General features: G+C 37.9%; 1 protein-coding gene across 1 annotated transcript in view; it reads left to right on the plus strand.

The window, feature by feature from the left end:
• MROH9 (maestro heat like repeat family member 9) overlaps window positions 1-24381 on the plus strand; it is a 175625-nt gene that overhangs the window by 66301 nt on the left and 84943 nt on the right. The gene's annotated exons all lie outside the window — the stretch shown is intronic.

Below are 24381 nucleotides of genomic sequence, written 5' to 3' on the forward strand. Positions count from 1 at the left end.
GGTGGCAATACCAGCTGGAGCAAATAAGAGGCTGACAAATAAAAGAAAAATTGAAAAATAAGTGCCCATAGGAGGTTTTGAAAGCTCTGACACATTTCTGGGTATCATATTCAGGGCTCTGCACATGCCAGGGTAAAACCCGAGAAGGTTGTAATCTCTTACCTCTGGGCAACCTAAAGGCTCTGCAATTAGGGAGCAAAGGCTAAGGCAGTGTTGTAAACTGCTGGAAGTGTGGAAGGCATTCAACAGCACATGCACACAGACAGAGCTCCTTGGCAAAGGAAGGAAGACTTACTGGTTCAAAACCCTCAAGAAAATCTCTGTCTAATCATTAGCTGGTAGCTCAGCTGGTAAAGAATCTGCCTGCAATGAAGGAGACCCTGGGTTGATTCCCCGGTCAGGAATATCTACTGGAGAAGGGATAGGCTACCCACTCCAGTGTTCTTGCCTGGAGAATCACATGGACAGAGGAGCCTGGTGGGCTACAGTCCATGGGGTCACAATGAGTCGGACACGACTGAGCAACTAACAGAGCACAATCATTAGCTAACTGAACAAAGAAAGTGGCCATATGTGACCAAGAATATGGACTTTACAGAATTAGTCCAGGGAAGTCACTACATTCACACACACACACAAAAAAACACCACCAACAATAACAATAATGAGCATAACAACAAACTCTGAGAGGGGAGCAATATGATCACTAGAGCTGCTATTAAGTTATTTTAAATATCCATATTTTAATGAAAATTATGACATGTGAAAAAAGGAACTATGGTCCATATGCAGGGAGAAAAAGAAAGACAATAGAAATGGTTGCTAAGAAAACCAGATGTTGTACCCACTAGACAGAGACTTTTAATAGACTGTAAAAGATAGAGTGAAAGAACTAAAAGAACCTGTGTTTTAAAAAATATATACGGGGAGGGAGGAGGGAGGGGGGTTCAGGATGGGGAACACGTGTATACCTGTGGTGGATTCATGTTGATGTATGGCAAAACCAATACAATATTTTAAAGTAATTAACCTCCAATTAAAATAAATAAATTTATATTTAAAAAACATAAAACAAATAAAAATATATAAAAACAATGTTTCTCTTACTAAATACAGCATATCAAAAAGGAAATAGAAATTATACAACACAGTCAAATAGAAATTTTGAAGTAAAAAGTATAACTAAAATGAAAATTTTACTTAGAGGGACTTAACAGCAGATTTGAATAGCAGATGACAAAATCATCAAACTTGCATCTAGGTCAGTTGGGGTTATCCAGTTTTAAAAGCAGAACTTTGAAAGAATGAGGAAAAATAAACAAAGTTTCAGAGACTCATGGTATATCATCAAGTGTACTAAAATATGCCTAATTATGAGTAACAGAAGGAAAGGAGAGGGAGAATATTTGTAGAAATAATGGCCAAAAGCTTCCCAAATTTGACCCCAAAATCCATTAACCTCCACACACGGAAGTTCAGAGAATGTGAAACAGCATGTCTAAAGCCAAAATCTAAGAGAAAATCTTAAAAGCAACAAATGAAAAGCAGTTCACTTATTGTATAAGATATTGTCATAAGATTAACAGCTAGTTTGTCATCAGAAACACAGATGGCAGAATGTAGTAGGGTGATATGTGGAAAGGGCTGGGAGGAAAAAAAAAATTGTCAACTAAGATTTTTATATCTGGCAAAATTATGCTTTAAAAAATGAAAAACCTTTCCAAAATTGAAAAGATCATAAGGGAATGCTCTGAATAATTTCCAGCAGATTACATAACATATGAAATGGAGAGATTTATAGAGACACATACTATCAAAACTGACTCAAAAAGTAGGAAAAAATTGAACAGAACTATAACAAGAGATTAAATTAATAGTCAAAAACTTTCCTATAAAAGAATGTCAGAACTAAATTACTTTAATGGTAAGCTGTACCAAATGTTTAAAGACAAATTTACACCAATTATATAAACTCTTTTTCAAAAAGTAGGAGAGGATTGAACATGTCTGACTAATGCAATGAGGCCCTGATATCAAAACCAGAAGAAGACATCTAAAGGCAACTTCAGACCAGATTTATATCTGTCATAGCTATAGCTGCATAGGTAGTGCTGATGGTTGTACAAATCTTTAATTATAATTAAAACTACTGAGTTGTACACTTTTAAATGGTAAATTTTGTGGAATGTAAAATATATCTTAAATTCATCATAAAAATAATGCTGCAGTGAATATCCTTCCCCCTGCCTCCAAGTTTGCAAATTCTACAAATGGTCTATGGACCAACAACTGAAAATTTCGGCATGTAGTTTTTCAATTTTTCTAAAATGTGAAAATTGCTCTACAAAGTAGCTATGTCATTTGTACTTCCTCCAGTGGTGTGAGAAAGTTCCAGTTTCTTTGATCTTTGCCAATATTTAAATAATCAGTTTTTAAATTTTGTTTTTAATTTTAATTTTTACTTATTTGTTGTGAAATGGTACTTTACTGGTTTGCATTTCTGTGACTTTGAGGAAGATTAAGCATCTTGTAATCTGTATTGACCATTCACTTTTCCTCTTCTGTGAATTTTCTATTCATATCCTTTGTCCACTGGCTGTCAAGCTGTTGGTTTGCAGAGCTACCTTTAAGTGCTGATAACATAGGGACCAGAGGCTTCCCTCCCCAGGAGTGACAGTGAGCATTACCAGCCATTTGGGCATATCAGTACTTTCTAGGCAAGAACCATGTCCATTCCAAAATGGAATTTTTGAAATATATTGTTGTCATGACGAGCAACAACATCTCAAAGGATTCCTTTGTCTAAGAGGTAAAACACTGGAGTTTCTCTTCACTACCTGCCTGCTATCAATTGCAAAGAAGGTACACATAAGTTAAGTGTTTTTTCTTCTATTGGTCCTTCAGTCAAAAGCCTGTCTTCTTTCTAACCTTGATTACTTTTCTTAGTTTTTGTTCTCTTGAAAAAATTATGAATATATTATAATTTACCTCACAATGAGCCCTCTTCTAACATTCTTAACAAATTTGCCATTTGGAAGAGTTTATTTTTGTTAATCTCTTGACTCCATGTCTATCTTCTTTCCCACCATCTTGACCACATCTCTCTTGCCTCACAAGCATCTCAAATACTTATACTAACTTATGGCAGTTTACACCATCAAAATTTAGACTCATCTCAAGCACTCAAGCTCTAAAATTGAGCTCCTTTCCATAAAACATTTATTTTTCTCAATTAAGCTGGATTTCAAGGAGTCAGGAAACAGAAAAATTCATCAGGTGGTGAAACGCTTGAGACTAAGGAGTTTAAAGATCAATTTTTTTAAATGTCAGTCACAATTTATTTATTAAAATAAACCTTGCACATGTAAAAACCCAGAATAGCAAAACTTGTATCACAGGAAACATTCTAGATCTGTTCTAAAATTTCTTCACATTTGTATTCAGTCCTGTGAGAATTTTAAAAGAAAACTTTTGCTAAAGCTAAGACTTTGATATAGTAAACTGGTAATACACATTTAGTAAATACGGAATGTTTGAAAAAAACAATCAAACAGAGTGATTGTGAGAAATGGTTTTTAACATGGAAGAACTCAAGGAATGTGATTCCCTTCTTCAAGAGACTAATAGAAAATAAACTTCAGCTCACAGAGAGGCTAGAGAAGCAGTGTGCACTGAATCTATTTAAAAGAAAATGGAGATTGTTTTTACAGAACTGAATGTAAATATTTAAACCGGGTAAGCATGAAAATTATATAACTAATCACCCATGAAAATTAGTAAATAAGGAAGAAGAAAAGGTAAATACTGTGATTTCTTTATTATTTAAATTTGAGGATTAATAGGTCATCAAGTAATGTATACAAAAAGCATAAATTTTTCACTAAGTGATTTAATCAACTAAAATCATATAGGGAATGAGGGAAGGGAGGAAATAGAAATAAACAAACTTTATCTTTGTTCACAGCTGGAATCGACAGATTCAGTCTATAAAGTTTTGAGAAATAAATACATTACAAAAATTATAGTCATCTTAATGATAATCACAACAGGAATATAACATTTCATATTTAAAGAAATACCCCAAAACACACCATATCACACACACACACACACACACACACAAAGAAAGTAAGGGAAAAAATACTAGGCATTAAAGGACTTAAAAGTAGCAAAAACAACAAAAAAACAGCATAAAATTTTAACAAAATTAAGACCAAAATCTACTCTGTTCAGTTCAGTTGCTCAGTGGTGTTCAACTCTTTGCGAGCCCATGGACTGCAGTGCACCACACCTCCCTGTTCATCACCAACTCCCGGAGTTTACTAAGACTCGTATCCATTGAGCCGGTGATGCCATCCAACCATCTCATCCTCTGTCGTCCCCTTCTACTCCTGCCTTCTGTCTTTCCCAGCGTCGGGGTCTTTTCCAGTTAGTCAGTTCTTCCCATCAGGTGGCCAAAGTATTGCAGTTTCAGCTTCAACATCATTCCTTCCAGTAAGTATTCAGGACTAATCTCCTTTAGGATGGACTGGCTGGATCTCCTTGCAGTCCAAGGGACTCTCAAGAGTCTTCTCTAATGCCACAGTTCAAAAGGATCAATTCTTCAGCAGTCAGCTTTCTTTACAGTCCAACTCTCACATCTATACATGACTACTGGAAAAACCATAGCTTTGACTAGATGGACTTTTGTTGGCAAAGTAATGTCTTTGCTTTTTAATATGCTGTCTAGGTTGGTCATAAATTTCCTTCCAAGGAGTAACCATCTTTTATTTCATGGCTGCAGTCACCATCTGCAGTGATTTTGGAGCCCCCCCCCCCAAATAAAGCCTGTCACTGTTTCCACTGTTTCCCCATCTATTTGCCATGAAGTGATGGGACCAGATGTCATGATCTTCATTTTCTGAATGTTGAGCTTTAACCCAACTTTTTCATTCTTGTCTTTCACTTTCATCAAGAGGCTCCTTAGTTCTTCTTCACCTTCTACGATGAGAGTGGTGTCATCTGCATATCTGAGGTTATTGATATTTCTCCTGGCAATCTTGATTCCAGCTTGTACTTCATCCAATCCAGCATTTCTCATGATATACTCTGCGTAAATAAGCAAGGTGACAATATACAGCCTTGATATACTCCTTTCCTGATCTGGAGGTAGTCTGTTGTTCCATGTCCAGTTCTAACTGTTGCTTCCTGAGCTGCATACATATTTCTCAGGAGGCAGGTGAGGTGGCCTGGTATTTCCTTCTCTTTAAAGAGTTTTCCACAGTTTGTTGGGATCCAACAGTCAAAAGGCTATGGCATAGTCAATAAAGCAGAAGTAGATGTTTTTCTGGAACTCTCTTACTTTTTCAATGATCTAACGGATGTTGGCAATTTGAAATATGGTTCCTCTGCCTTTTCTAAATCCAGCTTGGACATCTGGAAGTTCACAGTTCACATAGTATTGAGGCCTGGCTTGGAGAATTTTTGCTAGCGTGTGAAATGAGTGAAATGTGCGGAAGCTTGAGCATTCTTTCGCATTGCCTTTCTTTGGGATTGGAATGAAAACTGACTTTTCCAGTCCTGTGGCCACTGCTGAGTTTTCCAAATTTGTTGGCATATTGAATGCAGCACTTTCACAGCATCATCTTTCAGGATTTGAAATAGCTCAACTGGAATTCCATCACCTCCACTAGCTTTGTTTGTAGTGATGCTTCCTAAGGCCCACTTGACTTCACATTCCAGGATGTCTGGCTTTAGGTGAGTGATCACACCATCATGATTGTCTTGGTCATGAAGATCTTTTTTGTAGAGTTCTTCTGTGTATTCTTGCCACCTCTTCTTAATATCTTCTGCTTCTGTTAGGTCCATACCATTTCTGTCCTTTATCGAGCCCATCTTTGCATGAAATGTTCCCTTGGTATCTCTAATTTTCTTAATGAGATCTCTAGTCTTTCCCATTTTATTGTTTTCCTCTATTTCTTTGCATTGATCATGGAGGAAGGCTTTCTTATCTCTCGTTATTCTTTGGAACTCTGCATTCAGATGCTTATATCTTTCCTTTTCTCCTTTGACTTTCACTTCTCTTCTTTTCACAGCTATTTGTAAGACCTCCTCAGACAAACATTTTGCCTTTTTTCATGTTTTTTTCTTCGGGATTGTCTTGATCCCTGTCTCCTGTACAATGTCACAAACCTCTGTCCATAGTTCTTCAGGTACTCTGTCTATCAGATCTAATCTCTTGAATCTATTTGTCACTTCCACTGTATAGTCATAAGGGATTTGATTTAGGTCATACCTGAATGGTCTAGTGGTTTCCCTACTTTCTTCAATTTAAGTCTGAATTTGGCAATAAGGAGTTCACGATCTGAGCCACAGTCAGCTCCTGGTCTTGTTTTTGCTGGCTGTATAGAGCTTCTCCACCTTTGGCTGCAAAGAATATAATCAATCTGATTTCGGTATTGACTATTTGGTGATGTCCATGTGTAGAGTCTTCTCTTGTGTTGTTGGAAGAGGGTGTTTGCTATGACCAATGTGTTCTCTTGGCAAAACTCTATTAGTCTTTCCCCTGCTTCATTCTGTACTCCAAGAGCAAATTTGCCTGTTATTCCAGGGATCTCTTGACTTCCTACTTTTGCATTACAGAGAAGGAATCTGGTTAAATTACATGAAACTTAGCGATATTCTACCTACTAGAAACATTTAAAAAGCAAAATAACTCAAAGATGGGGCAAAGTGCACAAAGAAAATGTAAACAACAACAAAAAATTAGGAGTCAGGATCTTAATTCAGACAAGTTGACTTTTAGACTTGAATTAACTTTAAAGCATTAAATGTGATTTTTTAAGTGAATCATGTAATGAGAAAATCTATAAACCATAATGAAGATAAAAATTATAAAAATGCATGCAGCAAGAAGAATTTTAAGATGTCCTCCAATATTCCTGTCTCTGGGTATCCTTGCCTTGTATAAATCTCACCTCTTGAAGCTAAAAGGTTAAGAAAGGATAAAGCCTGGAGCTCTGAATATAATGGGATATTATTGTTACACAATACTTAGCAAAAGGGATTGTATAGATGTAAGTAGTTTACTAGACAGTTGGCTTTGAGTTAATCAAAGGAGTATCATGAATGGCCTGATGTAATCACATGATCCCTTTAAGTCTAGGTCTTAGATGTTGGAGACAGTTGTGTTGGTAGTGTGAAGGGGCCACAGAGCAAGAAACTGCAGACAGTTTCTAGAAGCTCAAAAATGCCCTCAGACACAGCCAGCAAGAGGGCAGGATCTTCAGTCTTTCAGCCTCAAGGAACTGAACTCTGCCGACAACTTAATGACTTTGGAAGAGGATCTTGAATCTCAAGTGAGATGGAAGTTCATACTGACACCTTGATTCTAGCCATGTGGGACCCTCAGCACCGCCTGACCTTGACCAGCAGAAAATGTCAAATAATAAATGGGGTTTTTTTAAAATCATTACATTTATGGTAACTTGTTACACAGCAATTGAAAATTAAAATGATCTAAATTGACAGGAGAAATATCAATAAACTCAGATATGCACCCCTATGACAGCACCCTTATGGCAGAAAGTGAAGAAGAACTAAAGAGCCTCTTGATGAAAGTAAAAGAGGAGAGTGAAAAAATTGGCTTAAAGCTCAACATTCATAAAACTAAGATCATGGCATCAGGTACTATCATTTTATGGAAAATAGATGGGGAAACAGTGGCTGACTTTATTTTTCTGGGCTCCAAAATCACTGCAGATGGTGGTTGAAGCCATGAAATTAAAAGATGCTTACTCCTTGGAAGAAAAGTTATGACCAACTTAGACATCATATTCAAAAGCAGAGATATTACTTTGTCAACAAAAGTCCATCTAGTCAAGGCTATGGTTTTTCCAGTAGTCATGTATGGATGTGAGAGTTGGACTATAAAGAAAGCTGAGCACCGAAGAATTGATGCTTCTGAACTGTGGTGTTGAAGCAGACTGTTGAGAGTCCCTTGGATTGCAAGGAGATCCAACCAGTCCATCCTAAAGGAGATCAGTCCTAGGTGTTCATTGGTAGGACTGATGTTGAAGCTGAAACTCCAATACTTTGGCCACCTGATGCGAAGAGCTGACTCATTTGAAAAGCCCCTGATGCTGGGAAAGATTGAGGGCAGGAGGAGAAGGGGACAACAGAGGATGAGATGGTTGCATCATATCATCGACTCAATGGACATGGGTTTGGGCGGACTCCGGGAGTTGGTGATGGACAGGGAAGCCTGGCGTGCTGCGGTTCATGGGGTCACAAAGAGTCGGACACAACTGAGCAACTGAACTGAACTGAAATACCATATAACATAGTAGTATCAAAATTCATAAAGCGAAACAAAGCTCTAGGAACTGGTTTATGTACTAATACAAAATACTCTTTTACAGCATTAGTAGCAGAAGCTTTAAGACACCTCTGTCAGCATGCCCTTAAGGATTATTAAAGCAAGTAAGAATTTAGGCTATGTTGAAGACAAAGGTAAGTGTGTATATATGTGTGTGGGTGAGAGAGAGAAACTCGTATATTAATCTCTAGCCCTGAATGCAAAGAATATATCTTTTTTTTCCTAGTGCCCACAAAAAGGAGTACTCATAAAAGATAACCATATGTTAAGCTAGAAATTTCTGTATAAATTCCAAATTGTAGAAACAGCAGAAATATTCTCTGATCACAATGCAAAAAAAAAAAAATGTCAGTAATAAATTTAGGAAACAAAAAATTCCTATCATTTGCCATATAAGATATTCTATTTTAAATAACTTTAGGTTAAAGAGAAAATTAATACAGAAGTTACAGAATCTTGATAGCCCTACATATTAGAATCTATAACATATGGCTGAAAGAGCATGCAGAGAAAAATCCACACCTTTACATACTAAGAATTATAAACTAGGAAGGATGGAAATAATTGAATCAAAAATCCACAAGAAGTTAGAAAAAGAACCTCTCAGTAAATCCAAGGAAGATGGAGGAAAGAAAGCATACATAAAGATGAAGCTGCATCCCTGCATTTGATAAGGGAAAAACAAACTTGATATGTGAATAAACTCAAAATCTGGTACTTTCTGATATGAAGAACACTCCACTTCTGTGATATTTTCCCCCAAAAAACTGTATCTCCAATGAAATGTTGATAAAATATCAGACAAATGCAAACTTGAGGGGAATTCCAAAACATCTGACCAGGTAGCCTTCCAAAATAGTCAAATTCAATGAACAAGGAAAGATGACAAAATAATCACAAAATAGAGGAAATGAAGGAGAAATGACTATTAAATGCAATGTGGTATCCTAAATTGAATCCTGGAACAGGAAAAGGACTTTAATAGACAAATAAAGTCTACAGTTTAGTTAATAAAGTTGTGCTTTTATTCACTTTTCAGTTTTGACAGATGTGCCATGGTTATGTAAGATGATAACATTAGGGGAAATAAGGTGAGGGGTACATGAAAACTCTATGCTATCTTTGCAACTTTTCTGTAAATCTAAACTTATTCTAAAATAAAGACATTATTTTTTTAAAAGAAGTACAGAAGACCTAAAAAATTTTAATAGAACAATTAGAAGAAATGAAAGTAATGATCAAAGGGCTACCCTCTTAAACAAGCAAACAAAACATATCACGTTCTAAAAGTTTTATTAGAGTATTTTACCAAACCCTTCAGTCATCCATAACTTCAATGCTAGTTAAATCATTCTGATATAGACACATTTAAAAGGCACTAGTATACTTTCCCATGAGATAAAGAATTAAAAGATAATACAGTCTTTTTCTTTCCAATTTTAATAAACTTATTTCTATTTTTTGGTAATACTGGATGGAATGTCCAGAAATGGCAAATGACAGCAGTAATAATGGTCATCTTTGTCTTGTTCTTAATTGAGAATACGTCCAATTATCTCTTATTACACCTGGCTCTGGCTTTTGTGTTTATATGTCACATGAAGAGAATGACACACATCTATTTTATTAAAGAATTGTTATCAAGAATTGATTTAAAATTTTATCAGAAATTTTGCCTTAATAAAAATTATCATGTAATTTTTTAATAAAGTTGAGAATTATATTTTATGTTCTCTTTAATATCATCATTCTTGTATGTCTGAAATAAATACCACTTGATTATGCTTTTAATATGGCTTTTTGGCTAATCTTTAGTTAAGGGTTCAGTAAAATTTGTGATGAATTTGTCTGAAATTTTCCTGTATGTGTGTGTCTTCATATACTATCTTAATTGGGCTTTGCCATTAAGGTTATACAAAGCTTTAGATTTGGGGATATGTTCCAACAGGTAGTAAGAGTTCATTCTCTCTCTCTTTAAAGTTAATCTGTTTATTTTAGTTGGAGGCTAATTACTTTACATTATTGTAGTGGTTTTTTGCCATACATTGACATGAATCAGCCATGGTGTACATGTGTGAGTTTATTCTCTTTTAATGAGTCTCTCTCTTCTCTTTGAATAGTAAGTAGTCTCCACATTCTACAGTCCAGTGTCAAGTGGCACCACATGGTAAGGGATATTCTATGAGTATATTAATGTAACTGAAATCTCTTGGGGGGGAAACAAACAAATTTGTTCATTGTCTCCATTACACGCCTGTTATAAATAATGCTTAAAATACAATTGTGTGGGTAGATGGAAGAGAAAAGGGCAGTTTGGTTGAAAACTGTTTTTAGCTTTTTCTTGGCAGAGTCCTATTCCTGTTTACCCTGTGTGCCCTGGAAAATGACCTTCAACACTAATTCAAAAGGATGAAAGTTTTGACTCATCACACTATTTTTCCCATCCACCTTCACCTCCTGATTGGCCTGCTACAATAGCCTATTCTTCTTCATTACTGTGGGAATCCTTCCCACCAAATTAGGTCAGAAGTGAGTGACCACTAGAAAGAGGACAAGAAGTCATGCTATGGGCAGACAAAAAAGAAAAATATTTTCCCAGTTCACCACTGCAACCTCAGAGAAGCTTCACTGGTGGCTTAGTGGTAAAGAGTCTGCCTGCCAATGTAGGAGACACGGGTTCGATCCCTGGTCTGGGAAGATCCCACATGCAGCAGAGAACTAGGCCCTTGTGCCGCAACTATTGGGCCTGTGCTCTAGAGCCCAGGAGCCCCAGAGCCTATTCTCCACAACAAGTGAAGTCGGTACAGTGGAAGCCTGCACGCCACAACTAGAGAACAGCCTCTACTTTAAATAGAGAAAGCTCACACAGCGATGGAGACGCGGGGCAGCCAGAAATAAAACAAACACGATTTTAAATATAAAATTAAAGACAGAGGAGACAAGAGGAGCTGTGAGAGAGAGAAACTCCATCATTCACTCCAATAATAATAAAAATGGCTAACACTTAGATAGCTTTAATAACATCTTAGTTATGCTCTGAGTGCTTTACATGAAAAGCTCATTTAATCTTCACAGCAGTCCTACACAGTAAGTACTTCTATTATCCCTGCTGAGAAAATGAGGCAACTGAGGCAAGAGGTGTGACCTGCCAGTGGGCCCATAATCTTCAAGTGGCGGAACAGGATACAAATTCATGGAATCTAGTTCCAGAATCACTGGTATCACCACCAAGTTGTAATGTGTTGGCCCTAAAAACAAGAATCTTGCCTGCCCTTGGGATCAAGGAATAAATAATAGGTTGAAGATTTTAAATAAACGGGATTCAGTATTAAAAATAATGGTGAATTCATTTTAGTAACCAAAAGAGATGGAAAATTCATGAAATCAGACTTAGAAGTCAATAAGGGAGACAGTGATCGAGGAGAGGATCGGATCAGTGAGTAGAGAAGGATAGAGTACAGCAGAAGAATTACAAGGAAAAATAAATCCATTTCCTGGTCTTCTCAACCAAAACAGTGCTATTAGCACTTCCATATCAGTGTATTCTATCTCTGAACAGATAGAAGGAAGACTTGGAAATTTTGTCGCTATTTACCCTATTGTGCTGTGCTGTATGTGTGTGTATTACTTTTTAAAATGTTTAAATAAACATAGTGCTTTAAAACTTTATTCAAAAAGATGCTTCTATAGATAATTAAGTTTCATCACTGGCTCAACCTACACATTTGTATCTAAATTTGAAACCCATCTCCTACTCTTGTAAAGATGCTGTTTCCTATGTGCCTCACAGATCATCAACTCTATCCTAATTTTAATCTTTATTTTACTTTTATGCCATTGGATTTCTTTTCTTGGTCGCTAAGTCACCCCTAAGCCTTTTTATTTCTCTGGTGAAGGGGTATCTTAATAAAATAAATTAATATAGAGCAATCTTACTGTGTGAATTTGAAACTCTGTTTTGTTCCTAGCTGTTGTTGCTCAGACAACTGTTTTACTGATTCCTGCTATGTCTCCAGAGATAAACTGGTGATCTAGTAAGACAGTTGCTAGACTCGTAAAGTAAGAATATGGTCCTAAGAAGGTTAAAATTGCACTGTAATTTCAGTTCTTAATGTTTTTCAGAAGCAGGGTCCATATTTCACTTAGGTCCGAAAACCAAATTATATTTAAGAGAATCACATAGACTTATGTTGGATATAGATGCATATAGACAGAGAGTTCCAGAAAAACATCTATTTCTGCTTTATTGACTATGCCAAAGCCTTTGACTGTGTGGATCACAATAAACTGGAAAATTCTTCAAGAGATAGGAATACCAGACCACCTGACCTGCCTCTTGAGAAATCTGTATGCAGGTCAGGAAGCAACAGTTAGAACTGGACATGGAACAACAGACTGGTTCCAAAGAGGAAAAGGAGTACGTCAAAGCTGCACAGTGTGACCCTTCTTATTTAACTTCTATGCAGAGTACATCATGAGAAACGTTGGGCTGGAAGAAGCACATGAATGAAGATTGCCAGGAGAAATATCAATAACCTCAGATACACACCCTTGTGACAACACCCTTATGGCAGAAAGTGATGAAGAACTAAAGAGCCTCTTGATGAAAGTGAAAAAGGAGAGTGAAAAAGTTGGCTTAAAGTTCAACATTCAGGAAACTAAGATCATGGCATCCAGTCCCATCACTTCATGGAAAATAGATGGGGAAACAGTGGAAACAGTGGCTGACTTTATTTTTCTGGGCTCTAAAATCACTGCAGATGGTGACTGTAGCCATGAAATTAAAAGACACTTACTCCTTGGAAGGAAAGTTATGACCAACCTAGACAGCATATTAAAAAGCAAAGATATTACTTTGGCAACAAAGTTCCATCTAGTCAAGGCTATGGTTTTTCCAGTGGTGATGTATGGATGTTAGAGTTGGACTGTGAAGAAAGTTGAGCACTGAAGAATTGATGATTCTGAACTGCGGTGTTAGAGATGACTCTTGAGAGTCCCTTGGACTGCAAGGAGATCCAACCAGCCCATCCTACAGGAGATCAGTCCTGGGTGTTCATCGGTAGGACTGATGTTGAAGCTGAAACTCCAATACTTTGGCCACCTGATGCGAAGAGCTGACTCATTTGGAAAACCCCTGATGCTGAGAAAGATTGAGGGCAGGAGGAGAAGGGGACAACAGAGGATAAGATGTCTGGATGGCATCACCAACTCAATGGACATGGGTTTGGGTGGACTCTGGGAGTTGGTGATGGACAGGGAGGCCTGGCGTGCTGCAGTTCATGGGGTTGCAAAAAGTCAGATACGACTGAGTGACTGAACTGAACTGAGACAGAGGAGATGATCAAATGATTCACGGGACAAAAATTAAACTTGTTTCATGTAAAGGTCATGGTTTGAGCCTAAACTAAGTTCTTGCTAGAATTCAGGCCCACTCCAGATGGACCACTCCAGATGAGACAGGACTATCATTATGGAAAAGACTGCAAGTGAAGAATACCTCTTGTGTGAAAATATTATCAAGGTGCCTCAATGTGATCAAGGACAATGGGCTGGTAGAAGAGTGGGCAGAGTCTCACTACAGCAGTCCTAGCTGCCAAGTCCTAGAAAGATGGGGCTGCTGTAAAAGATAGAGAAACAATGAGTAGATAAAATGGTGAGAATGAATGCAGTCACCTGTGGCTCTTGCTAGAAAGTGAGAGAATCTCTTGTGCAGCGCCAGTTTTCTTTCTCTCTCTTTTTAAATTGAAGTATAGTTGACTTTCAAATTATATTACTTCAAACCAGTAACTCAACTCCTTTGTGTTTATTTGAAGAAAACAAAAACACTAATTTGAAAATATATATGACCCCTATGTTCATTGCAGCATTATTTACAGCAGCCAAGATATGGAAGCAACATAACTGTCCATCAAAAAATAAATGAATAAAGAATATGTGGTACATATATACAATGGAATATTACTCGGCCATAAAAAGAATGAAATCTTGCCATTTGCATCAACATTAATAGACTTAGAGGATATTATGCTAAGTAAAATAAGTTACTCTTGATTGTGGGTATCATCCATCATGGGACTCTACTAGCAAGCACTAGCAGCAGTATCAATGCCTTTGACAGATGGCCACTTCAGCAGCATCATTTGGCTCCAGCAAAACTGCGTGCTTTCCCAGTCATGTCCAACTCTTTGCAACCCCATGGACTGTAGCCTCCCAGGCTCTTCTGTCCAGGGAGGCAAAAATACTAGAGTGGGTTGCCATTTCCTACTCCAGGGGATCTTTCCAACCCAGGGATCAAACTCGCATCTCTTGCATTGGCAAATGGATCCTTTACAATCAGCAAAAATAGTCAATATTACCTTAGCAAATCACAGCAGTAAAGAAGCTATCACACCTTTAATCTATTATAGATGGCTCAGCTATATATTAATAGCACAGAGCTTTTATATATCTGATTAAGTGAATCTATCCAGTGGTTCCTCTTTTTCAAAAATGTGTTGACTAATTTTACTTATTTACACTTTTCAAAACAACTTTGTTTTTTAATTTATTTTATTGGAGTATAGTTGATTTACAATGTTGCATTAGTTTCAGGTGTACAGGAAAGTAATTACTTATACATATACATTTATCCACTCTTTTTTATATATTTTTTTCTGTATAGGCCATTACAGATTAACTTTTTTGTTTTGGTCACACTGTGCTGCATCTGAGATCTTAGTTTCCACACCTAGGATCATGCCTTCTGCAGTGGAAGTGTGGAGTCTTAACCTCTGGACCACCAGGGAAGTCCCCACTTTCAGAAAAACTTTGAATTGTACTTGTTAAATTTCTCTTAGAATTTCTTTTGGCATTTGATTAGAATTATACTAAATTGTATACCACCCTAATGGCAGAAAGTGAAGAGGAACTCAAGAGCCTCTTGATGAAAGTGAAAGAGGACAGTGAAAAAGTTGGCTTAACACTCAACATTCAAAAAACTAAGATCATGGCATCCAGTTCCATCACTTCATAGCAAATAGATGGGGAAAAAAATGAAAACAGTGACAGACTTTCCTTTCTTGTGCTCCAAAACCACTCAGGACAGTGACTGCAGCCATGAAATTAAAAGACACTTGCTCTTTGGAAGAAAAGCTATGACAAACCTAGACAGCATATTGAAAAGCAGAAACATCAGTTTGCCAACAAAGGTCCATATAGTCAAAGCTATAGTGTTTCCACTAGTCATGTATGGATGTGAGAGCTGGACCATAAAGAAGGCTGAGCACTGAAGTATTGATGCTTTCGAACTGCAGTGCTGGAGAAGACTCTTAAGAGTTCCTTAGACAGCAAGGAGATCAAAGCAGTTAATTCTAAAGGAAATCAACCATGAATATACATTGGAAGGACTGATGCCGAAACTGAAGTTCCAATACTTTGGACACCTGATGCAAAGAAGTGACTCATTGACAAAGACCCTGATGCTGGGAAAGATGGAGGGCAGGAGGAGAAGGGGGTGTCAGAGGATGAGATGGTTGGAGGGCTTCATCAACTCAATGGACATGAGTTTGAGCAAACTCTGGGAAATAGTGAAGGACAAGGAAGACTGGTGTGCTGCACTCCACAGGGTCACAAAGAGTCACACATGACTTAGCAGCTGAACAACAACAATAAATACTAAATTTATAGACTAGTTTATGGAGACATCATTTAAATTATTATCATCAGGAACATGTTTTATTCTCTCATTTACTTGAATCTTCAGTAAAGTTTTTTTCATGTATCCCTTAAATATTTCTTAATAATTTATCTAGGGGTATTTTATATATTTATAGTTATTGAGTGTAGAATATATGATTTGTAAATATTTTCTCCCAGCACATTGACGTTTTTTCTTTTCCTTAATTGTGTCTTTATGAAAAGCAAAAATGTTTAGTATTGATCAAATCTAATTTTTCTTTTCTTTTGTTGACTGTGCTTTGGGGGCTGTATCTAAGAAAATGCTGCCTAAACCAAAAGTGACAAACATTTTCTCCTACATTTTCTTCTAAAGATTTTACAGTTGTAGCTCTTACACTTAGATCTATACTCTATTTTGAGTTATTTTTGTTTAGGTGTGAGGTAGGAATATAAATTCATCTTTTTACATATACATATCCATTGTTTCATTCTTTTATTTTTAACATATAATCTCATAGTATTGTTGCAGCAAAATGTGACCTGCACAATTTCTGTTCTGGGAACTTAGAGATTTGTGTGTGTGTGTGTGAAGTAGATATATGATCAATTTTACATGGCTTTTTTTAGTTTTGTAAAACTAGTGTGCTTCCATCTTTTAAATAATACAATACAGATGAAATTTTTTAAATATAATAATAAAAACAGCTATCATCAGTGATGATTCTAGCCATTTCCCTAGGTTGCAAATCATTTTCTTTAAACAATTTATTGAAGGCATAACTTACATTTTTCTGGTATACAGTATAATCAATGAAAAATCTGATCATGATCTGATTCTGTAGCCTTAGTCATCTGTTTTATTTCTCTGGAAGCCTTTAAGATTTTTCTTCATCTTGGTTAAAGTGAAATTTCATAACAATAGTTTTAGGTGCATTTTTTATTCAAGTATGTTAGGTACTTACCCATACTTCAATCTCAAGATTCCAGCCCATTTATCTTTGAGAAACTATCTTGTATTGTTATTATTTTTAATATAAAATATAATTTTGGTTTACTTTTACATATTTTTTCTTTTTTTTAATTTTTATTTTTACTTTATTTTACTTTACAATACTGTATTGGTTTTGCCATACATTGACATGAATCCACCATGGTCTTGTATTATTTTTTAAAGAATTTATTTATTAATTTTTTGGCTGTGTGGGGTTGCATTGCTGCACAGGCTTTTCTCCAGCTGTGGCAAGCAGGGGCCACTCTCTAGTTGTTGGTGTGCGGACTTCTCTCGTTGCGGAGCACAGAGTGCAGGGCACATGGGCATTAGTAGTCGCAGCTCCTGGGCTCTAAAGTACAAGCTCAGTAGCTGTGGAGCATGTGCTTATTTGCTCTCCAGCATGTAGGATCTTCCCGGACCAGGGATCGAACTCATGTCTCCTACTCTGGCAGGCAGATCCTTCACCACTGAGCCATCAGGGAAGCCCCTGTCTCTATTGTTTGGACAGTTTTCTTCCTCAGGGTTTCTTCATTCTTTCCCCTGAGACTCCTATTAGATATTATACTGTAACATTTTAAGAAATCCCAAGATCTCCTGGCTTTGATCTGAGATGTGTGGAAACATACTGAAGAATCAACCCAGGACATAACCAAAGAGTGTCTCCTTGTGGAGAGACTGAGGTGTGTGTGTTAGTGATTTGGCACATTGAATATTCACTGACAAGACAACTTTAACAATGCTCTAGAAGGACTATGTGAGGAGAGATTAATGCCTTAGGTATTCATATAGCTAGAATGTAGCTTTTCCATTCTAAATGCTATTGCTAAATGTCTGTCCAAGAGTAACAGTAAAAAGAAATATGGAAGTTTTTTTAATTCCATGTATTAGCATAATCACTGAGCTAATACCCTCTATCTTGCCTTCAAGAGTCATCAGACTACTTGCTGGAATGTTATGGTTCTCCATGGGTTACACTTGCTAAGTCAGTGTTACTGCTTCCAATTATCATATAGCATTCACTGATGAGGATAATAATAAAGGATTTTTCTGCCCATTGAAGATTTATTCATTTAAAGAGGAACTTTTCAACACTAAATAGATAAGCAGTTAGGTAATATGAGTTACCTAGAACTACTAGTGTTCACAGATAACATGAGTTTTGCCAAAGTGGAAAATAAAAGGCATAACAGATGGGAAATTGAAGTCCTAAATAGACTGCCGCTGCTATTGCTGCTAAGTCGCTTCAGTTGTGTCCGACAGTGTGCGACCCCACAGATGGCAGCCCACCAGGCTCTGTCGTCCCTGGGATTCTCCAGGCAAAAACACTGGAGTGGGTTGCCATTTCCTTCTCCAATGCATGAAGGTGAAAAGTGAAAGTGAAGTCACTGAGTTGTATCTAACTCTCAGCGACCCCATGGACTGCAGCCTCGTCCATCCATGGGATTTTCCAGGCAAGAGTACTGAAGTGGGGTGCCATTGCCTAGATGGACTAGGTAAAGCTAAATTGAAATTGTTCCAAAATAAGTGCCTATTCTAGTGAAGTTGCTCAGTTGTGTCCAACTCTTTGGGACCCCGTGGACTGTAGCCCACCAGGCTCCTCCTTTCATGGGAATTTGCAGGCAAGAATACTGGAGTGGGTTGCCATTTCCTTCTCCAGGAGATCTTCCTGACCTGCTCTAGAGGCCTTTCTAAAATGTGGGGATTAGGAAACAATGTCTGTATCACCAACTGGCTAAACCTTATTAATCATTTGGAAAAAATGTGTTCTGCTTCCACAGATATCATGGAAGCGATGTGAAGAATGTTTATGTTATTACAATAATCCATATTGACCTAACTCAGAGGTCTAATCTAGGTCTAAATTGGGGATTTATTAGAGGAATGGGTTATAAGGAGCCTTGGGAAATAAAAGTAACTAGTAATGCTCATCCTCTTGAACCACTGAAGTTGATGTGAATATGACAGCTTCATCACCTGTTCTGCTCATGGTTTTTTGTATTTATGTACTGATAATACTGTATTACTAGTTCTGATGGTTTATACAATTATATTTTTGAAAAATCAAAGAGGAAGAAACCATTAAGTTTTATCAGCAAAATTCTCTCAGATATTGAAGTGGATATATATGAACATACAGGGCTCCAAAGTGGACAATCACCAAAAAGGTTTGGAATGAAGTCATATTAAGACTTGGACTTAAGTACTGATACTATTGATACTAGGCAGTGATACTGGATATATTAACTGGTTACGATGTCCATGTACACTTGAGCTTGAAAAAGTTCCTCTTTTTACTGGCCCCAATCAAACAAAATGGAAATCTTCCCCTTTGGAAGTGAAGGAAGTGAGGGATATTTGGGTCTCTGAAAAGGTTGTCTACTTTTACAGTCATGTTATAACTTCTGAGATGCCTCAAGAAAGTATACTATAGTGGCCATCAATAATGAGTTCAACAGAAATGTTCACTGCTCTGTTTGGAGTAGAGAAATCAGAGAAAGCGCAAGGGGCAGAAATCCAGCTGAGAAAAATGAGATAGGAAAAGGTATTATATAAGGTCTCTAGGCATAGAACATCAAGTTTCAATGATGTCACACCAGAATCAATAAGTGACAAGTACTGTCCCCAGTATACATGGTTCTGAAATGGGAACAAATGAAATGGTTTTGTCACAATAACACAGCTTGTTTTTATTTTGTTTTGAGTGTCTCACTTGTTGACTTTGGTCTTTCTTGTAGAAAGGAAAAGCAATCTTTGACTAGTAGAATTTTTTTCTTTGTCTATTTGTGTATAGCTTCATTTGTGTCTGAAGATAGCTGAGAACCTCAGATCCAAAAATAAAACTTGAGCTGAATACTCAGCATGATGACCTGCCAGTCTTGGCATCTACAAAAACCCTCCAGGTCTCAAATAGTTTTCATGTCTCAAATCCAATGGATAATTTTCTTGTATGACCTTTAAGCAGCATTTGATATTACTCCCAGTCACTATGCATCTCTCTTTTTCTACTGCCAACATTCTAATCCTAGTCTATTACAATCTCTCTTTGATAACATTCTCTTGGCAACAACTTTATCTCATTCAATCAAGTCTCTACAAAGCAGCCCTGTGGTCTTATCCCTCCTTCTATTAAATGGCTCCCATTGGCCTTGTGGGCTTCCCTTGTGGCTCAGCTATAAAGAATCCATTGGCAATGTGGGACACCTGGGTTCGATCCCTGGGTTGGGATGATCACCTGGAGAAGGGAAAAGCTACCCACTCCAGTATTCTGGCCTGGAGAATTCCATGGACTGTATAGTCCATGGGGTTGCAAACAGTCAGACACAACTGAGCGACTTTCACTTTTATTGGCCTTAGAGATGAGTACAAGACCTTTTAGAACTAATACCCAAAAAGATGTCCTTTTCATTAGAGGGGACTGGAATGCAAAAGTAGGAAGTCAAGAAACACCTGGGGTAACAGGCAAATTTGGCCTTGGAATACGGAATGAAGCAGGGCAAAGGTTAATAGAGCTTTGCCAAGAGAATGCACTGGTCATAGCAAACACCCTCTTCCAACAACACAAGAAAAGATTCTACACATGGACATCACTAGATGGTCAACACCAAAATCAGATTGATTATATTCTTTGCAACCAAAGATGGAGAAGCTCTATACAGTCAGCAAAAACAAGACCAGGAGCTGACTGTGGCTCAGATCATGAACTCCTTCTTGCCAAATTCAGACTTAAATTGAAGAAAGTAGGGAAAACCACTAGACCATTCAGGTATCACCTAAATCAAATCCCTTATGATTATACAGCAGAAGTGAGAAATAGATTTAAAGGACTAGATCTGATAGAGTGCCTGATGAACTATGGACAGAGGTTTGTGACATTGTGCGAAAAGAAGAGAAGCAAAAAGCAAAGGAGAAAAGGAAAGATATAAGCATCTAAATGCAGAGTTCCAAAGACTAGCAAGGAGAGATAAGAAAGCCTTCCTCAGTGATCAGTGCAAAGAAATAGAGGAAAAGAACAGAATGGGAAAGACTAGAGATCTCTTCAAGAAAATTAGAGATACCAAGGGAATGTTTCATGCAAAGATGGGCTCAATAAAGGACAGAAATGGTATGGCCCTAACAGAAACAGAAGATATTAAGAAGAGGTGGAAAGAATACACAGAAGAACTGTAAAATCAGATCTTCATGACCCAGATAATCACGGTGGTGTGATCACTCAACTAGAGCCAGACATCCTGGAATGTGAAGTCAAGTGGGCCTTAGAAAGCATTGCTACGAACAAAGCTAGTGGAGGTAATGGAATTCCAGTTGAGCTATTTCAAATCCTGAAAGATGATGCTGTGAAAGTGCTGCATTCAATATGCCACCAAATTTGGAACACTCAGCAGTGGCCACAAGACTGGAAAAGGTCAGTTTTCATTCCAATCCCAAAGAAAGGCAATGCCAAAGAATGCTCAAACTACCACACAATTGCACTCATCTCACACACTAGTAAAGTAATTCTCAAAATTCTCCAAGCCAGGTTTCAGCAATACATGAACCGTGAACTTCCTGATATTCAAGCTGGTTTTAGAAAAGGCAGAGGAACCAGAGATCAAATTGCCAACATCCAGTGGATCATCGAAAAAGCAAGAGATTTCCAGAAAAACATCTATTTCTGCTTTATTGACTATGCCAAAGCCTTTGACTGTGTGGATCACAATAAACTGTGGAAAATTCTGAGAGAGATGGGAATACCATACCACCTGACCTGCCTCCTGAGAAACCTATATGCAGGTCAGGAAGCAACAGTTAGAACTGGACATGGAACAACAGACTGGTTCCAAATAGGAAAAGGAGTACGTCAAAGCTGTATATTGTGACCCTGCTTATTTAACTTATATGCAGAGTACATCATGAGAAACACTGGGCTAGAAGAAGCACAAGCTGGAATGAAGATTGCCAGGAGAAATATCAATACCAATAACCTCAGATATGCAGATGACACCACCCTTATGGCACAAAGTGAAGAGGAACTAAAAAGCCTTTTGATGAAAGTGTAAAAGGAGAGTGAAAAAGTTGGCTTAAAGCTCAACATTCAGAAAACAAAGATCATGGCATCTGGTCCCATCACTTCATTCAAAATAGATGGGGAAACAGTGTCAGACTTTATTTTGGGGGGCTCCAAAATCACTGCAGATGGTTATTGCAGCCATGAAATTAAAAGATGCTTACCCCTTCGAAGGAAAGTTATGACCAACCTAGGTAGCATATTAAAAAGCAGAGACACTACTTTGCCAACAAAGGTCTGTCTAATCAAGGCTATGGTTCTTCCAGTGGTCATGTATGGATGTGAGAGTTGGACTGTGAAGAAAGCTGAGCACCAAAGAATTGATGTTTTTGAACTGTGGTGTTGGAGAAGACTCTTAAGAGTCCCTTCGACTGCAAGGAGATCCAACCAGTCCATTCTAAAGGAGATCAGTCTTGGGTGTTCTTTGGAAGGAATGATGCTTAAGCTGAAACTCCAATATTTTGGCCACCTCATGTGAAGAGTTGACTCATTGCAAAAGACTCTGATGCCGGGAGGGATTGGGGGCAGGAGGGAAAGGGGACGACAGAGGATGAGATGGCTGGATGGCATCACCGACTCGATGGACATGAGTTTGCGTGAGCTCTGGGAGTTGGTGATGGACAGGGAGGCCTGGCGTGCTGCAGTTCATAGGGTTGCAAAGAGTCTGACACAGCTGAGAGACTGAACTGAACTGAACTAAGAGATGACTAGTGAATCCTTTTACTCACAAAAGGGCTCCCAATAGGACCAGCTGAGATCCACCCTTTCTGGCCCCATGACTTACCATTCTCCTTACTCTCTTTGCTCCATCCATATGGTTTCATTTTATGACCTCAATACAGTGGTTCTCAATTCCAGCTTCATATTATTGGGTTGGCTGAAAAGTTCATTTGGGTTTTTGTGCCATCTTATGGAAAAACTCAAACAAACTTTTTGGCCAACCCAGTGGAACTGTCTGTGAAGCTTTTTAAATACTGTAGTTGGAGCCACATCGTCAGAGAATTTGAATCACGTTTGTGGGGTGAAGTCTAGGCATTTGTATTTTTATAAGGGATCCAAGTGATTTTAAGGTTCAGCCAGGGCTGAGAACCACATCTGTAATGCAACAAATACTTTCTCAAGTCATCTTTAGGCCCAGTGTTTCTCTGTTTGAAAAACTCTTCCTCTGCTCTCCTGACCGCTATAGTCTCTAAGCTTAAGTCTAAAACTTCTTTAGAAAACAAATTTTCCTTAATATCCTCTGCTAGATTAGATTCCCATAGTAATCCCTGTAATTCCTCTTTTGACCAGTTTCCTTTGTTTCACGTTTACTTACCCACGAAACTGTAGGCAAATACTATCTGTCTTGCCCCCTGCTCTAGTCTCACTGCTTAACACAGTGCCTAGCACAGGGCAGATACTAAATAACTGGCTGATGGTCAACTGGAAATATCTGCATCCCGGGAATGCAATCTTACCGTAATATTAAAGAGCTATTCAGTTCTCTATTTTTCCATAGCAAGATGCTTGTTCAAAAGGGAAGATTTGTAAGGATTGCAAAGGCTTTTTGATGAGGGGAGTATGTATTTGGGGGCCTATCACATGTCAAGCTATTAATATGTTGACACTAAAACCCTAAAATGTCTGGAGAATTGGTGAAGTATGACTTTTAGTCGGGTGCAGAGATGAGAGTCCCACACCTCTCTGGAAAATAACTTTCTAAGGAAAGACAGTGAGGCACAAAACTAGTTTAAATAGAATGAGTTTTTAAAAGGAGGGGGGCAGTTCTATGTAATATAACAGCATAGTAAATTTCTCTCGGGAATTTGTCCCACCAATCTTCCCCAGAGTTAAAGTCTAAAATGAATGTAAGAACAAATGAAAACTGAAAAAACTACAACACTGAGAGTGCACAGTGTAATTACACTGGCTCTGGTGCTTTTCGAAGCAGTGAAAAATAATTTAACTGGATTGAGGGGTTGTTGTTTTAGTCACTAAGTCATATCTGACTCTTTGTGACCCCATGGACTGTAACCCGCCAGGCTCCTCTGTCCAAGGCATTTCCCAGGCAAGAACAATGGAGTGGGTTGCATTTCCTTCTCTGGGGATCTTCCTGACCCAGGGATCAAACCCGCATCTCCTGCTTGGCAGGTGGATTCTTTACTCTGAGCCACCTGGGTAGGGGTGAATGTATTCTGGGTGTAGCCTTCGGCTCTCTTAGCGTCTAGTCTTGGCAGGGTTGGTAGGGACACAAAAACATCAGCAACAGCATCACTACCTTCAGTATGGCACCAGCACAAAACGAAGAGGCAAGGGCATCGAATACTCGTACCTCAATGCACATGCCCCATTGCC

The sequence above is a fragment of the Capricornis sumatraensis genome, chromosome 14, assembly GCF_032405125.1.
Source record: "Capricornis sumatraensis isolate serow.1 chromosome 14, serow.2, whole genome shotgun sequence".
In the NCBI taxonomy this organism is placed as follows: domain Eukaryota; kingdom Metazoa; phylum Chordata; class Mammalia; order Artiodactyla; family Bovidae; genus Capricornis; species Capricornis sumatraensis.